Source organism: Lepisosteus platostomus, chromosome 4 (assembly GCF_059453375.1).
Source record: "Lepisosteus platostomus isolate fLepPlt1 chromosome 4, fLepPlt1.hap1, whole genome shotgun sequence".
Lineage (NCBI taxonomy): Eukaryota > Metazoa > Chordata > Actinopteri > Semionotiformes > Lepisosteidae > Lepisosteus > Lepisosteus platostomus.
This window is the reverse complement of record NC_142614.1, coordinates 2935826-2950251: the sequence shown is the minus strand read 5'-3', so window position 1 is coordinate 2950251 and position 14426 is coordinate 2935826. Positions and strand designations below refer to the sequence as shown.

The 14426-nt window shown below is 45.8% G+C and overlaps 1 long non-coding RNA gene across 1 annotated transcript; it reads left to right on the top strand.

Annotated features, from left to right (window-relative positions):
* Positions 1 to 641: 641 nt before the first annotated feature.
* LOC148672140 (uncharacterized) lies at positions 642 to 8973 on the top strand. The gene is made up of 3 exons (XR_015935672.1): positions 642 to 6243; positions 6403 to 6477; positions 8369 to 8973. It is a non-coding gene; the product is annotated as an uncharacterized LOC148672140 (long non-coding RNA).
* The last annotated feature ends 5453 nt before the right edge of the window (positions 8974 to 14426 follow it).

Here is a 14426-nt window from a genome sequence, read left to right as displayed (position 1 = left end):
CACGTTTTCACCCTGTACATAAGGTATTCAGTTTTAAGATGTTTTAAACATCCGGTACCAGTAATTAAAAGTAATGTGTAACTGCGTTTAATACAGCATGTGCACACAGACATTTTGCTTTGTACTGGTCTTTCTGCTTTGCTGTTTTCTGGTACAGTGAAGGCAGATCTAGAGCAGGCTGAAATTCTAGCCATTTTGTGGAGTTAACAGTTAATCCTGGCCGAGCCGTCAGATGTTTTTGTACACTTATTTGTATAGCAGCCCTTAGGCTTTGGAATAAGTGATGTCAGTGATCAAGCACACAAGGCAATGAGAAGTGAGATCTGTTGGGGAAACGTGATTTATAAGCGACTACAGCAGTTCACAATTGCTGTGAACCTGGTTTCTGCATCAGGTTCTGATCTGTTAAAGACTGTCAAAGGAGAGCTTCTCACCCAGTCTAAGCTGTATAAATAGTTGTTTTAACAGTAGAAAGCAGTCTTGGAATTTCTAAGTACGTTTTTGATGTTTATAACACACATATATTACACCTGCAGGTTATGTACAGTATACATTATATGGAGTGTAAGCGTTATATACTGCATCATCAGCTGTTTTTTTAGAGCTTGGACAGTAACTGCAAGCCCTCCATTACTCCATTCGCACGTGTGAGAATCTATAAGCTTCGGTGGTCTTATTTCGTATCCCGGGGCTGTAGTGTAGTGTGCAGCGGGCTAAGATCAGTGGCGAGATTAGAAGAGAAATTTAGATAATAAGATCATCGCAATTGTTTTAAGAAGCCTGGTGCCTGTAACTCAGTGGTTTACTAAACATCAAGCTTATCTTCTAAAATGCTTTAAGAAAGAACAAAAGAGAAGTTGAAGATGAAAATCATTCTATTTTGACTTTGATACTCACAGTGATACCAGAAATGCCTGAGGGTTTGTCTATCTGTTATTTTATTTATTGAAGAATTTTGATTAGCGGTGTGTTTTGATCGCATTCGTTCTTCAGAAATGCAGGTTTCGTCCTGGCCAGAGTGTGAACACAGCATATCTGCGTGCAGCTCAGGCTGTGATCAGCAGGGCTTTGTGGTGGTACAAAAGCAGGCTACAAATTCCAGTCACATTTCACTGTTGTACTGCGCCTCAAGATGCCCACATCAAAAGTTTGATAGAAATGTAAATCGCTTTTGCATTGTATCGCCTCGAGTGCCAGCCTGTGAAAATAAAGCTAAGTGACAATTATTTGCTATTCATACCTTAATGTGGGGTAGCTAATTCAAAGCGCCTGAAACTTGTGCACGGGAAGATAATGTTGGAAGCGGCGTTTCAGGATTTGAAAACGGCAATCACGTATGTCGGATGTATTCATTATGCCATAAGTGATAATACGTAATTAAATTATGCTAATTCATTTGCATAAACAAAACTAATTAGCGTGGGAAGGATAAATTGGAAATTAGAGATGTCAAATTGGAAGAACATGATTTTCCTGACATTTAAATGTAATTATCAGGATACATGTGTTTAGAATCATTAGTTGTATTATGGTTGTTGTTGTTGTTGTTGTTGTTGATCATACTTTTCTGTGTTATAGCGGTGGGGTTTTGTGTGCCGCGTTCAGGAGGCTCTTCTGATAAGAGGGTGGAATGTGATGCTGATCCGGAACGATCAACCCTGACTGTGTCCTCCAGAGTAACAACAGCCCCTTGCACCCCAGTGTGTTGTAATCCTTCAGCGCACCCCTGTTGTGCCTGGATATTAAAAACCCTACAGTTGTGTGTTTCCATTGATGCATTACTGCCGAAGGAAGTGGCTGGGACCACATGGAGAGAGCAGATTATGCGAAGATCTGGGAGGCCACACTGTACATACAGCTCAAACATTGGCTGGCCAGTGAAAGCGCTCATTATCGATGCAACCAGACAGCGCTGGGCGAACCCCTCGTTAATCTTTGTAAGAGCTGCTCTTCAGGAGCACAAATGAAGATGTAGAGACATCCATTACTGATGGAGACAGGCAGGGATTATCTCTTTGCTCTGGTCACCTACAGCAGGATGTCCAGGAGAGCCTGGGTTGGGTACGTGTATTACTCATTTTGTCTTCATTTGTGGGGGTGCGCTAGCACGCTGCTTTTGCAGTCATACCTCAACAAGTCAGAGAGCAGCCACCCAGTCTCTGAGGCTGTGCCCGTTTCACAGGCACGACAACTGGCTTAGCCCTCCAGCGTTTGAAGTTTGTCCTTCTTCTTTCAGACCCCTTCCCGGATCCCAGCTCTGACTTCAGGGAACTCTGCGCCCTTCTCTTCAATTCAGGATTGTGGCGATGCACACAAATCACTAGATTTTCTCACTAACTCTTCTCACTCTGTCTTCATTAGTCATTACTGTACATGCTCATCGCGTATAGGTCTTCTTACTTATTCTTTGTATCTCGGTCTTCCTTATTCCCTAGGCACTGGAGTACCCAACTTGCTAAACTTACCCAATTCTTAACATGCACTTGACTAATAACTATGCACTAACACAGCCAGACACTGTACCGTTATACTACTGTACTGTCTCTCAATCGGAATCATTATAATCTTCACTTCCACTCCAGTCTTCGCTCTTACTCTTTCAACTCCACTCTTCACTCTTACTCTTCACCAAGCCCCAGATCTTCACTAACAACCAGTAGGTCTGCCCTTCACTGACTATACCAGCTGATCCTGTTTGTCCAGAGACACCATCAAGCTCGGTGAAAGATGTGCCGCCTGTGGGTTGACCTCTGCCTGTTCCATGTGAATGGATGTCATTGCTTGGCTAAGCAGTCTGTCTTGGGGAGCCCGTGCCAGGCCCATTCTGGGAAGTGTAGAAGGGGGACCTGTGGCACCTCTAGATCTGCTGAGCCAGAAAGGTCCTAAGAAACAGAGCAGGTACAGACTGATGTGAAAGACCCGTTATATAGACTGGGAGTGTGCAAAGAAAAAAAAACAAGTTCTGTAGCATAGTCTTTACTCCACGTCACCACCTGTCGTTGTCACCTTTTCGTCTGAGAACGTGTCTTGTGGGTCTGAACCCCTTCGTTGGAGACGCGTGTGTCTGGTTTAGTCATCTGTCTGGAAGACAGCACGCAAGCCTCACGCAAGCACAGCAGCTGCAGAGAGAAACTTTTAGAAGCTGTGCATTTGTGATTTATTCCCATTCTTTGAACTGAAAAGATGATAAAGAGAAAAAAACACATTTACACAGTCTTGGTTATTTTTTTCCATAGCTGCTATGCAAATTAAAAAGGCTTGTTTTGCAAAGGAGAATATAGCACCGAAAAGGCCATTCCTTATCTCCTTAATCATCACAGCGTGATTCAGTCCTGCTTGCCCTTTGTGTGGTTTATTGGGGAAATGAAGGGCAGTTTTTTGAAAGGACACCACAAACAAACCCCCAGGGGAGCTTTTTTTTGTGAGGGATATAAATGCTATTCTGAAGATTCTGCAAAAGAGACAGAGTGAGAGAGAAATTATTTACAGTATTATATCTGTAGCTTTCTACTTGCAGATAAACACTATATGACAGTGACATAAGGTCCCCGAGACAGGGGCTCTTGAAGAAGCCGTGCGTATTGGCAGCCAGCAAGCCCAGGCTATTAAAGAGTTAGCAAACAGAGGGATCCCTGCTGGGTCAGGCACTCCTCTGTCAGCTTTCCATGAGAGTCCGCAGACATGCTGCATTTAATAAGCTGTTCTTCTGGGCAGCACGGACTGACCACTCCACTCTTGATCACGAATGCTCTGATCTCAGGCTTCAGGAGACTTGGGCATCCATGCTGTTTCCTGGTGATCAGTAGAAAGCAACAGTGCATCTGCTGACTGATGTTGAATCTCCTTTCAGAGAGTCCTCAATAGCCCAGGTCTGACATGGAGGAAGGGTCAGTAAAGTGTCAGTGGGGGAAAGTGCTGACCAGTCACCTGTCCTTACGAGCGCTCAAACCTGAGCACGCTTTCTCCCGTTTCCCCAGGGAACACTATAGGACCGGAGCCTACTCAGTTGTACATATCACAGAGCTGTTTGCTTCTTCTCAGAAAGTTCTTATTAACTGCCTGCTGTTCAGTGTTCAGGTCTCTGGAGAAACTAAAAGAAAGGCTTTGGGGAAGATGACAGTATACACTCTCTTCTCCACCCTGCTGTGCGGCTCTGAGGGGAGCGATCTGTAAAAGTGAGGTATGCTCACGCTGCCGCTGGTTAAAAGCCTAATAGCAAGCTAGATGGTAACTAGTTGAGTTTCGTCTTTTCCTGGGCTGCAATTATTGTGCACAGCTGGACTTCGCAGATTTCAGGATGCCTTCGAAGTCGGGGATGATCTCATTTTTCTCCGCTGCGTGGGGCGTAGAGTTGAATCTGAGGTTGAGGCTGTAATAGAATTTTTCTGTTTGCTAATTCTGCACCAGCACCTCTGGCCTCTGGGGCTGAAAATGATTCCTGGTGGTGCAGTGAGGAAGACGGCTCAAATACCGGGCGCTTGTCTCCTCTGTGCGGTACAAAATGCTCTTCGTCTGTAGTAAAATGATTGTTGTGATAAGAAGAGTAGTGGAATCCACCTGCCAACCTTGTTATTACTGTTCCATTTGAAGTGAAGGGGCCCCTGACCCTCATCTCTGTGATGTTTTACCTTCATTGGCCCCGAGCTCTTGGGCGACACACTGATCCAGTCGAGTGCTTCTTCTGTGCAACTGTGGGCAAAGGCTACCCTAGTCCACTATCATACGGGTCACATTTGCATTAAATCAAAGTACCCAGACAAGCTCAAAGGCTTTGCTTCTGTTCTCAGAGCTTGGAGTCCTCCACTCACTCAGTTCGGCGTTCGACATTCCCCGTCCTCGATATGCGGTTTGCAAATGACTGCTCGCCGTCAAAGGCCGCAGTAAAAAAACCAGCTGTCTCGTGCCTGCCAATGAGCTGTCAAATCAAGAGCCAGGCGCTAAACGCTCGCATTTCTCTCCCACTGGAAAACAAATCCTGGTCAATAAAAAGCAGGGCCTACTAGTCATTTTTGTGAGAGGAAATCTTTAGGTTCTCATTTAAACTGACTCCAAAGTACCTTTTGCAGCTGTTGAGTGTTAAACTGACTTCCACAAGTGCATACTTAAAGACATTCCCCTCTCATATATGAACAAGTAAGATTGTTTGTTTGGATTGGATTGTTTGTTTGATTTCTTGCAATATTTTGACAGTATTTTTGAATCATGCCTGTCACTGTTGTGTGTGCAAACTGCCTTCCTCTTGCTTCACAGAAAGCTGCACCTTTTTGTTGTTTTTCCCTGCCTGATTTATGGAGGCGGCTCATTTTGCATGTCGATAATTTATTTCTTGTCTGGCTGTTTTGACTGTGGTAATAGCGTTTTAATATTTATAACATCCTTTGGGTTCATGAATATCAGTTTGGTAATCTAAAGACCCCTGTGACACCAGGAGTGGTTTTGGAGACGAGGGATGATGATGAGGAGCGAGGATGGATAAGGACCCTGTTCAGTCCTGTCAATGTGGGCTGGGAGGATCCTGCGGTGATGTTTGGGAGAGTCGGAATTGTTGAGGAATTCCAGGGTTTGCCAGCAGTTAAATTCACTCCAGCAAATGCCATCTGTCATGCTCTCTACCTTGTTTTGAGGAACGATGCACAGAATTAAATATTCAGAATGCAGACACTGGCAATCAGATGATCTTATTCCTTCATTTTCTTAAGTGCAGTAAAGATTATAAAACCGCAGCATAATTATCAGTCTTCCTAGCAGGTGGCAGTGAAGGTGTTTTTGTTAATTAACTTGTTTAAGATACAAGGTATCTTGTCTCATTTATCACACTGAAGACGCTTAATGCAACTCAGCCCTGTAGATGCCACTTGGCATGAGTGTCTATCGCTTGATTACAAATCCAGCTTCAGCTTCCCGTGTACCCAGGCACCTCGCCCAGCTGTTGTCTCTTTCCCCTGACACTCACGTCAGAGAAGTGCTGTCCTGGAAGCAAAGATGGACTGATCCGCTTTCCACACTCAGCACCTTTTTTTAGCAGGAGGCTTGAGGGATTCATCCAACCTGCCAAATTCTCTTCCCGCTGGATCCACTCACTGCCGGGTCCTTGAAGCCCATGTTCGGACGGGCCTTGGCGCCGGGGGACACAAAGCAGATGAGGAGCTGCAGAGCCCGGCCGGCTGGGGGCTCTTGGCGCCAAACACCGTCTGTCATCCCCGAGTCCCGAGACAGAGCAAGTGCTGCCGCTCAAGGATTTGGGTGAGATTGACGAGGACGCAAAATTAAAATAAAACGTCCGGTTGCAGTTACGAATCAGATTCAACCGCCTGCTCCGTGTCTTTGACAGTGTGCTTTGGCCACAGCCCGCTACCGTCCCACCCCTGATTCAGCAGCTCCTGTGTTCTGCTTTTACTGCAGGCGTCTGGCTCCGCTTGGCACCCTGGATCAGCCAGTGTGTGGATGACTGAAGTGCGCATGGCCTTGTTAAACCGAGTACGTGTACAATTCTCCTATCATCTCATAGCATCACCTCCTCTGATTTTAGAAGCTAAGCGAGGCTTGGCTACGATGAAAGACCTCAAAGGAAAGTTGAGTTGCTGCTGTAAGTGGTGGAGATGGACCAGTAGGTGGCACTGTTCCCACTTTTCCCTCTGGAACAGAATTAAACCAGTACCACAGTATGGTGATAGAGCACACGGTGGAATAGGTGATGCTTTCCCTCTGATGAGATGTTAAGCAGCAGTCCTGCGTATCTGGTCGTTAAAGATCATACAGCACTGTCTATAAGACGAGGGGTATTTACCTCTGTTCCCTAGCTGAGTCACGCGCTGAGCTCAGCCTGGGTCCCCTTCAGCCAGTGCAGCAGTTTCTCGCTCTGCTGTGCAGTGGGGCGGCTGTGTGTCACCCTGGTGGGGGCTTCATCTCAGAAGTGAAGGACGTGGGTCCCTTTCTCTATGTAAAGCACTTTGGGATTCTATGCGAAGTGCTAGTAATATGCAATTAATTTTTAATTTGTGTTATTTCTCATTTTTTAAGACCTGATCTTATTTCATTCGCGCACGGCAGCTTACATCAATAAAATATGAGCCGTAAAATGTTATGAATACTTCATGATTGTGTGCGTTGAAAGATCTTAATAAAATCTTAATAAACGAGCCGTAAATGAGAGTGACCTGGTCATCCAAGCATTAGTAGTGTTTCCCAGATGTGTTCGTGAGGTTGATAAATCTAAATTATTGGCTGCTGGGCTACGTTTGTGCTTTTTGTAGCCAAAAGATGACAGAATCTTCCTGCACTGTGATTAAATAGATACTGCTGAAAAATTGATATTGATGAAAAAGGAGACTTGTGAACAGTAATTCTTGACTTGTGGATGAGGTTGCATGAAGAATGCCTTTGGTTGCTGTAGAACAAAAATGCCAGAATTAGCACTTCTGCAGAATTGCTACACTTCAGTCTTTACTGCATTGTAGTCATTTTCACCACAAGAGAAATGATACCATAATCAGTCAGTATTTCTAGACACCAATCCCAGGACAGAAAAGCATGAGCCTTAGGTGTGGAATGCAAACACAGACCTTTTCAAGCCTAGAACCAATTAACATGGGAGGATAGTGCAAATGATAGACTCTTCAGACTCAGCCTGGAGTTGAGGCTCAGTGTGGAGAATTGCGCTGAGGCAGAATGTGTCTGCACTGTGAGCGTTCCTCAGTGCACAGACCAGCACGGAGGGCCGGAGACAAGCTGGGATTGCTGGGATCTTTTGAGGAAAGGGCTCGAACCAGATTTCAGGGCCAAGGAGACAGCTGATTTGCCCTTCTTCCAGTGCCTGCTCCTGTTTTTCTTAGATCGTTGGTGTCTGGATTAGAGTCTTGGGGCAAAGCCTGGTGACATCTGAGTGTTACTGATGGCAGAGGTCCACGGCTAAAAACCAGGTGGCTGTTTATTTGAGGAAGCGAGTGTCTGTGATGAGTCTTGTTGTTAGTTTGCAATGATACAAACTTACTATAGCTATATCACCCTACAACTTGAAAAGAGTAGGGGTGTCAACCCAGTGTCCTGGCCAAATTCCTTCCTGGCCTTTACCAGTCATGCCCTCCTAATAATCCCCCTCTCTGAACTGGCATCATCACTCTGCTCTCCTCCCCACTGAGAGCTGCTGTGTGGGGAGTGTACTGGAGCATCATCCAGGTGGGGCTGCACACTGGTGGGGGTGGAGGGGATCCCCATGACCTGTAAAGCACTTTGAGCGGAGTGTCCAGAAAAGAGCTATAGAACTGTAAGGAATTGTTATTACAAAATATCATTTCAAATATCAGATATCAAAATACCACAGCTCTTAAAGTGTAAGGAATGATTGTCCAGTGTGTTCCTTTCCTGTTAGCTGACGTTGCACGCCTGCAGATTCCAGCCTTCCCTGTGTCCCTGTGTGGAACAGTACAAGTGGGAAGCAGCAGACCCAGAAGCAGGACCAAAGACATCAAAAGGAGCAGACCTTCTGCACAGCAGTGGCAGGGTGAGCGTTCGTCACAACGGGCTGTGGCCGGCGAGACGAGCAGCCCTGTGCTCCTCTCCCTGCGCGGCCAAGCCTTCTGAAGAGGACAAATCCAGCAGCGATATCACGTAACGGTCACCTAACCCGCAGAGAGTCATAGCCGCTTGTCCTGCTCCTCAGGCATTGTGCCACATCAGGGCCACAGAATTCACAGCGTGTTTACAATAAAAAAGGATTAATCTGCACTCCAGCCTCTCGCTGTCTTAACGGTTAAAAACAGTTAAGTGGTGTTGTAGTGCGTCTAGGGCCCGAGACCTCTATTTCTCTGCTTTCCATTATCGAAGAGCAGCGGGTCCCGCTCAGAGCCGGGAGGATGTGCACATGTTTATTGCAGGGCAAGACATTCTGCACTGGACAACTAGGACAGAAGACATCACGTCCCTCACTCCCCCTCTCCATTCAGTGGGTCACAACCGGCGTGAAAATGAATGTGCTCTTTATTTAGTATTTTATTTAGTATTTACCCTGGGTGACTGTTTTTCCCAAAAGGTGTCCGTAAATGTAAACTGCATTGTGATTTCATTTTGCAGTGACTTTGCTTTAGATGAATCACAAATAAAATTTTTGAAGCCACCGCAGTCGCCTCTCTAACATAACAAAATCAACCATTCTATCTTATTTTAAGTGCTGCCAGCAAAAACCATTAATTGAGTGTAATAGGTGCCATTCGTTTCCAGTGGCTGCGTCATGGCTGTTTTTACGGGGAACAGTCTTGGCCCACTAATTGGATAAAATCTCATTACTGATGTTATCTTTCCCGAGCTTTTCATCATCCTGACAAAATCTCATACGGTAAATCCCGATTAATCTTTTTTTTTCCCCGTTATGTACACTTGCGTGATGTAGACACGACTGTAATTTTAATTTGTTTTCCCTTAGCTGTCAGGGAACTTCAAGTTGTACTTCAAGTTTAACTTTGCCCTTTTTCTGCTTCCCAGGTCATGTATTAGGTGCTGTTCATTACATACAATATGTACAGTACACACATATATAGTGCATACAGCCATAAACCAAAGCACTGGCTCTTCTGTGGTTCGTTGCTTCACTTTGTTAGCTCAGTGGCTGATTGTAGTCCTGCCCCCTTTCGGTCTCAGTTAATTCATCTAGAACCTTTGCACACCTGCTGGCTAGGGTAGGTCAGTGTGCAAAAGGTCAAAAGCAACTGTTGTTTTGTAAGCACAGCATAGCCAGTGTAACACCCTGAGCACTGTAGTAGAGCACAGGTGCATTCCCAGTACAAAATAAAAGCAACTGGAACAGATGCAAGGCTCGAGACACAAAGAGTGGCAGGAGTGTGGAACAAGCTCCACAGCCTTGTTATTATTTGAGCCGATGCCCTGACAGCCAGCTGAGATCCTTGGATTAGTTAGCTACTAACTATCAAGCAGTTTGGATAAAAATAATAATAATAATAATAATAATAAAATTGCTTACACTTATATAGCGCGTTTCTGGACACTCCACTCAAAGTGCTTTACAGGTAATGGGGACTCCCCTCCATCACCACCAGTGTGTATCCCCCACCTGGATGATGCGACGGCCCACACATCAGCTCTCAGTGGGGAGGAGAACAGAATGATGAAGCCAGTCAGAGAGGGGGATTATTAGGAGGCCATGATTGGTAAAGACAATTGGGAAATTTGGCCAGGACACCGGGGGTAACACCCCTACTCTTTTCGAGAAACGCCCTGGAGTTTTTAATGACCACAGAGAGTCAGGACCTCGGTTTTACATCTCATCTGAAGGACGGTGCATTTTTACAGTATAGTGTCCCCGTCACTATACTGGGGCATTAGGACCCACACAGACCACAGGGTGAGCGCCCCCTGCTGGCCCCACTAACGCCTCTTCTAGCAGCAACCTTAGTTTTACCCCGGGAGTCTCCCCTTCAGGTACTGGCCAGGTTCAGACCTGCTGAGCTCCAGTGGGCTGCCAACTGGGAGCTGGGAGCTGCAGGGTGACATGGCTGCTGTCCGGATGGGGAGAAAGGCCTCCTCTCGGTTGCAGACATGCCCATTCTGACTGTATGTTCTTGTTCTTCCACTGGGTGGAAGAGATGCAGTTGTTCCCTGTTATAAATAGACCTGTTCAGTGCGGAATGAGTTCTCCTGGTCCCCCCTAATGAAGTTTGAATGAAAAGACCAAAACGTTCTCCGTTAAAAGGTAACTCGGATTCTTATGTTCTAAAGTATTTTTTCTGCTCTCGTAAGTTGTTTTGCTGGTGAAGAAAGCCTAGAGGAAGATGCCCAGAAAATCCACCCAGTCCCCCAGGATTTACAGCACCTACAGTACGTGATCCATCAGATTGCTGGGCTTCACAGGAGAGGTGACATCTTTTTATCTGCACCTGCATGTGCTCACAGTGCCCCACGCCTCGTGCGGATCGCTGCCCCATGCTGAATCGAAGGCAGGCAAAAAACATCTGAAACAAGCTGCGTTTGCACGGTAGCTGAACTACAGAAAAGGAGAAAAGTCTTATCACTGGCAGACAAATAACTTCTCTGACTCACCTAATAATCTTGCGCAATAAATCAAACACAAAGAGTTTGGATCTTTCCTGAAACAGTGTTCAGCACAGCCACGCAGGCGAGAGCTTAAATGCATTATGTGTCTGAGGTGGATGTTAAGCAATATTGTTCAGCTCTCACACAGCTCGGATATGAAATTATTGTATATAGCATCTTATTAAACCAGAATTGAAATGAAATTGACTTGAGACGCTGTCACATTTCTGCCTGAAATGTGTGAACAGACGAAAAGCGTGCTGCTGCTTTAAGGCATTGTTCCTCAAAGTTGGTGTTGTTTTTGTCTGTTTTGATGTATTAGCTTTGAAACAGAGCAATATTTTTGGTCTGATTGTTTTTTTGTTTCTGAGGGGGCGGGGGAATGTCTTTATAAAAAGGGTATAAAACAAATGTTCTTTCTTATTACAGTTCTTGGATTTTTTAGGTGTTATTTCGTATCACTGCAGAGCTTCCTGGGGAAGCTGAAACATTACTAGGTTCACAAAACAATCATATTAAAGCCTGAGATTGCCTTTTACAACTGGCGACCTTATACAATACTCTATAAAAGTATTTGAAAACTGCCTGGAACATTTCCCATTTGGTCCAGCTCCATGCAGCACTGTTTGCACAACCTTTTAAGATTTACTGCGCATTTTCTCTGTTCAAGGTTCCCTGTTGAGCAGCTCAATTGCACAGCTCTGCAGAGTATGGGAAGAGGGCAGGGCTTGCTAGAACTCTGACTTCAGCAAGAATGTCTTGAGAGAATACTTACAGTACCTGAGCACTTCAAGCTATTTGGGGCTCGACTGTGGAACTTTCTCTTTCTTAGGCTTGTAGATACGGGCTTATAAAGTCAGGCTTTCTTCACAAACAGAGCTGCGGGTGTCATGAACACACTCCCCAGCCGAGTGCATCGAAGCAGGGGGACACTGGTGATGAGAGGGTCTTTGTGAACTTTGTACATACTTTTTCTGCTGATGCTGCAGTATTTCATAAGGTGGCCATACAGCACTGGCTTGGACCAGAATGGAAGAATGCTGGACACAAGGGCTACTACAGCTATGTAATTCTATACTGTGTTATATAGGAACGTGTGCTACAAAACTAAGTAACCGATTGTGTTAAAAGAAGTCATCTTCGGCAAACAGGGAAGAGGAAGATGAATGTTACCCATCTGATCAGCACAGGGGAGCGTGATACATAACAGAAAAATATTACTAGTTTAAACTAGGACTAGTTTAATCACTTTGAGAAAAATACACCGAGCATCTCTGTGTGTTTGCGCATTAAATAAATCCTCTTTTAACTTCTGAGACTGGCTGTCTTTCAAGGGGAAGCGGGAAAATTTCTCCGACACTGGAAGTGGGATTTTGTGCAGCAGCGATGTGAGCGTTTCCTCGTGATCCCGGAATTGTAGTGCTGGGAGGGAGCCACACAGAGAGCCGGGCCTGGGGCCTCGGTCGGAGGAAGGCCATCATTGTTACTCTGACCAGGGCTCAGCTTGGCACGTCTCGGCCTCAACTCTCAGGAGGAAGAATGCGTGGGCACCAGCAGGTTCCTCGTCAGTGGGACCCACACCTCTTCTTTCTTCCCAGTTGGGGTGCCTCACACTGTCATTTCGTACTTGGTGGAACCTGGGCAAAGACAGATCCTTTGATCCAGGACATGGTGGCTTGTCCAACGGATATTCCCATTGTCCCTGCAAAGCAGCTTTGTCCTCTCCGCGCTTTCCTGGGAAGGAGAGAACTCTGTGGGATGACATGATGACATGAGTGGGAATGAACTCCTTGGGCTTTTCGGACAACGGCCCTCAGAGGCCCACTGGTTTGTGTGCTGTCTGGCTGGCAGCGTGCTCTTCGCAGCTCAAACAATACTGCAGTAGCAAGGCGGAAAGCCAAATTTATAACAGTATTTTATTTTTAGGGCTCCTTCCCTGCATGAGGAGTTGAGCGTTTAGGTTCACGCTGCAAAAATGTGCTGAGTTCTTTTATGGCGTTGTTATACTGCAGAAGGAGAAGTAAGGAGGCGCTGGAGAGACTCCTTTTTTATGCTCAGCCCCTGGCTAGCCTTGTAATGGCACTGTCACCAGAGCAATACAAACATAATTAAATGCCGGCAATATAATCATTTCTTTTTTACTTTTCAATTTTTTTTTTAAATTTCTAGTGAGGCCGGTTGTGGTGTTAAGAAATGTGAGCCTGAGGCTCCTCAGCAGAGACAAATTAGTAAAGATCTCCTTCCCTCACAGTTTCCAGGGGCAGAGGCTGGGTGTGAAATATGACAGTACTTTAGATGTCATGGAGGGGGGGAGAAAATAGAACTCAGAAGTTCGGAAGGAACTTTTTGATGAATATGAGCTTCTGGGATCCTCACCTCAAGGCTGTTTAGTCAACTCTGCTATTAAAAGCAGTGTTTTTCCCTGAGTGTCTTTTCCTCTCGTTCATTCGAAGAGCAGGCTGGGTGCGGTAGAGGTCTGCCAGTCCACAACAGACTGAGGGCAGCCTGCAAGAGCGCCCCCTGTGGCTCTCTGGGCACCCGTGAGGGAGCTGGCAGCATTGCGGGTTGGAGTTCATCACGGAAGAGAGAGCTGCGAGTGAAAAGTTGATTGATTAACTTATTTACCCCTCAAATGGATGCTGTTGTGCGAATTGTGTTATTTGAGAAATGTCACTGTCTGGCTCGGCGGTCGGCACAAGCCCCGACCATTGACTGCCCAGCCCACCAAAACTAGCAATTAAAAAAGCCGGTTTAACTGCAGGCGCAGGATTACCGAGGACGGCCGTAATAAGGCAGCATTAAAATGGAATTTGCTGGCTCTCTGCTCTTTCTCGGTGACATTTGAAGAGCGATGTGTACTGTCTCCTTCCTGAAGGCGCCCGCCCTCCTCCTCTGGTTTCTCTCCCTCACCTCCTCGCTAAAGAGCAATTATTTATCTTGGAAATGTCAATGAGCACATTATCTGTTGTCTATTAGATCTGAAGATGCTGTTGTTAATGCCAGTCAACAACTCGCCAAGCCCCGTGTCCAGGGGAATCCGACGGCAGTCCTCATTTCCTGCGCGGAGACGTCTTACGGTACAAGTACACGCGATCTTCACCCGTAGAGAGAGGAGACGGTAGAAACGTGCTTCCTGAGAAAAGTTGCTTTTGCTTTATTTTGGGTTTTTTTGTTGTTGTTTTCGGTCGCGCACACTAATCGTACTTCCTGTTCCATGCCTCCCTGCCGGCATGAAAAAACGACGAGCCTTCAGCGATTGTGAAACGTGGTTATGGAGTCGGTCCTGCACTGCGGTGCGGCTCGTTTTTTTTAATAGGAAAACATTTGGCTCGCCTTAAAAAATTAAACACCAGTCTGCACACGGTTTAAAACGTCTCATCTGT